We start from the raw sequence: 4,181 nt of genomic DNA on the forward strand, positions 1-4,181 counted from the left end.
TATGCAGTTGTTAATATCAGTTTGAAACTTCTCTAGTGCTATACATTAGCTAGATGCCTTTTCCACTGGACAAAGTTGGCAATTTAAGATGCATACAAATTATAATACTATCCATTAGTATAGGCAGGTGACAGGAAAGTCATTAAACTTTAAAAAATACAGAATACATGTACTAGCAAATAATCTCTTTAGTGTGAAGATTCCATATGATGCCAAGTTGAGAGTTCCCTCTTACGTGAAACTCTAGAGCTACAGATTACAAATACCTACATCAAACCAATTTGATTTAAAATTCCACTTTCTAGGTTCCATCTCCTAACTGCTATGATTCAGAGTAACCCAGTAACTCTGAGTTGAGTAAGCTGGAGTAAGCTCTTCTTGCAATCCTGACAAGCAGCTAAATTTGGTTACCATTACTTCAGACTTGTTGAGTTTTGTTTTTAAATCAACCCCCACAAATGTGTGAATGGCGAAATGGATGTGAAAAAAATTCCCTCCGTCTCTGAAGCCTCTGCTATATAGCTCCCATTGGCTCAACCACTTTCCTTTCTAACTCTACAAGAAGCAGTAAACCCAGCTCTTCAGATCTGACACTAATTTTTAACTCTTCAGAGGAGTATATGGCATACAACCCCAGCATGAAGAAATTAAGACCAATTGTCCTGTTAAGCCTCCATGTTTCCTTGATTTCTAAGGGAACATTTAGAGAAACACAAAATAGTCTGAATACTTCACTGCCTGAGGGAGTGCATCAATCTCTCAGAAACTGGAAGACACATTGTTCCCCAGGAGCCATGGACTCTAACCTGAAAAATCTATGACACATGTCTCTCAAGGGAGGTAGACCAGGCCAACTCCAAGGTTCCCTGAAGAGACTATTTCCCACTAAAATCCTATGACCTTGACCTCCACTGCCTTCCATTACTCTCAACATTTCCATCTTCTAGGTCCTACAAAAACAGCCAATTAAGCTTTGTGTCCAGCTTTTCATGGCTTTTGGCACCTAAAGTTTTGATATCTTCAACATTTCTCCAAAAATGAACATTCCCAGGTTCTTTGTAGCAACAAAATCACTTTTGAGGTACCACTTTTTGTTCTAAATTTCTTGTCTGTTGCTATGATTAAATTCTCTCACCAAAAGCAACTCAGATAATGAACAGGTTTATTTTGTTTATGCCCCTAGTTCACAGTCCATCGTTGAGGAGCTTAGGATAGAAACTGAAGCTAATAACTGAAAGCAAACCATGGGGAAACATTGCTTCCTGGCTTCTCTCTTGCTTTGTCACTGTCTCATGCTCAGCTAGTCTCTTGTCCCACCTAGGTCCACTTGCTTAGAGATATTGACAACTCAGTGGAAAAGCCTTCCCACATCAACCATCAATCAACCCAATCTCTCTCAGACACAGAAATCAGATATTCTGATCTAGACATGCCCTCAACTGATGTTCTTTCAAATGACTCTAAGCTATGTCATGTTGACAGCTGAGGCTAATTGGGAAAAAGAGACTATAATATATGAATAGGTTTTAAAGATGCAAAGTTAATGTATTAACCATATCAATCACTTAAGCAACAAAAACCCAAACAAGAAGGTAGCAAAACAGATATGCCAGGAAATGGAAAGAGACAAGTATCTAACATCAAGAAGAGAAAATTAAAACTGTCTCTCCACAGAAACTTCCCAAGCCAACAAAAACTAAAAGAACTCATCATATAATAAAATTTCTGAATATAAAAATTGGTGAAGGTGCATAATTTTCCAGAAAATGAACAATATAATTAGACGATAATAAAATCAACAATATAGATGGCACCACTTGCAAAACAAGACACAAAGACAGACCTACAAAAATATATCATGGTCCCTTAAACAAGAACTACAAGATTCTAATAAAAATCAAACTCCAAGAATGATCAGTAGCTAGCACTCACCCTGTGCACCCTAGTTCTCTCCATTGCCAATAATAAAAAATTGGTTGTGAGAAGACAATGTTCCACCAAAATTGAAGAGATTCGCTTGAAGCCTTCTGATGTTTTAATTTTGTTTGTCTCTCCCTAGTATGTACAATGGCTCTCCCATAGCTGCATATGTGGAGCTCACCTCTCTGCTCTTCCACTGCCCTTACACTCCCCATTACATTACATTTCTCAGTGAACATAGGAAGTAAGCCTGATGGTACTCAAGGTAAATTCCCACATTAAAAGATGGCTTTTTCATAGGTGTATATGCAGAATCCACCCTATCCCAAGTCTTTCTCAGGCTGTGTATTCTAATTCCTCCTCTAAACCACAAGGGCACATGCCATTAGGGCTGAATTGCATACAGTTGCCTGGGGAAAAGGCTGTATACTTAGAAGGAGAACATACCTGTAGTGATATATTGTGTACCCTAATAAACTTGCCTGGCAATTGGAGGACAGAGCCAGCCACTAGATTAGACACAGAGGCCAGACAGTGGTGACACACACCCTTAATCCTATCACTGGGTAGGCAGAGATCCGTTTGGATCTCTGTGAGTTCAGCGTCACATTGAAAATAGAGCCAGGCTGTGGTGCCACACACCTTTAATCCTAGTACTGGGAAGAACACATGCCTTTAATCCCAGGAAGTGACATGGCTGGGGCAGAGAAAGATATACAAGGTGTGAGGGAACAGGAACTTTAGCAGTCCAGATGAGATCCTTTCAGGTAAGGACTCAGAGGCTTTCAGTCAGAGGATTTGTGGAGTTGGTGAGGTAAGGTTGGCTGTGGCTTGCTCTGCTTCCCTGATCTTTCAACTTTCACCCTGATATCTGGCTCTGGGTTTTTTTTAATTAAAAGATCATCAAAGGTTCAAACAACAGATACCTTCTTATATTATGGAATATCAACAGTCAGCAAACATGGTGGTGGGCATGTAAACAGGCATAGCTGATCATAGGAAGGTACCAATTGTTTGTCTTAAGATAGTGCTAAGCAACAACAATTAAATAAAAGAAAGCTGAATAAAAACTGTGTATAAGGTAATGTAATAATTTAATATTTCCTAGGTACAGTTTGTTAAACTAAACCTTAGAGAAAACACAAGACAGTCTTCATATAATAAATACACAGCATCACTACTCTAACCATGCTTTTGGATTTTAACATGTATAGTCCATACCAAAAACAGCAAGTACATAACAAAACATCACAAAATTGATGTTTACAATATCCAATACAATATAACTAAGAAATCCCTCTTAGAACTATGATTCCTCAGCTTACTATAATGAGATTTTTTTTCACAGACAGTCTCTTTGTCCTCTGCATGAATGAGCATCCTATTAGCTGTTTTTACTACAGGAATGTGGTCAATACCAGTAAACATAAAAGGTGAATAAGCATTTACATCCGAACATTCTAATCTCTAACAGCCCTGATTAATATACTACTTATTTTTTGGGGTGTTTTAGAGGCAGCCCTCCCTTAGCTAAATTCTACTTTGTGTGAATTACTCTCTCCTAAGCATTGGTAAATCATTTATAGCACCGATTCTACTCCTCTACATCACAGGTTATAGTAGAGTGCTATCCAGTACATGAGATGCCATTTACAACCTCCACAAATTAACTCCAAATGGATCTTACATCTAAATGTCAAATGCAAAGTGCAGAACTTCCAGAAGATACTTGAAACTAGGCCTCGCTGAGTCTGTCAACCTGCCTAGGCTTTGGGAGGTTTCTCAAAGGCCCTGATGTATAGAGCAAAAACAGAGCTCCATCTCTAATACTGGGAATATGCTTGGGAGAGTTTGTAATGGTCTGGGGCTGGGGCCTTTGGGAAAGTGTTGCTTCAGATCCTGAGAACTCACCACTTTCCACACAAGGGGCTGTGGTTATCAGTCCCAATGCCACTGTGGATTTTGTTTATAATATTCTTGAGTTACCCTGTGTTCCTTTTATGGAACATTGGCTGATTAGCCTCCTTCTGAATTTGTATACTTCCTCTAAAACTGGACCCATTGATTTACATTAACAGGAGACTTGCTGTTGAATTTAGCACAAATGTCCGGCCAATGTGGGATAGGTTTGTCCTTAGATTGGAAGCCAGGGTTGGGAACCGGTATGCTGTGTCCCTTCTGCTCACCTGGTCTGTCACTCAGACCTCATTAGCCAATCAGAGCCTCCAGCGGACCCGCCAGTCAGATGGGAGGGTTCTTCC

The sequence above is a fragment of the Peromyscus eremicus genome, chromosome 13 (genome assembly GCF_949786415.1).
Source record: "Peromyscus eremicus chromosome 13, PerEre_H2_v1, whole genome shotgun sequence".
NCBI lineage: Eukaryota > Metazoa > Chordata > Mammalia > Rodentia > Cricetidae > Peromyscus > Peromyscus eremicus.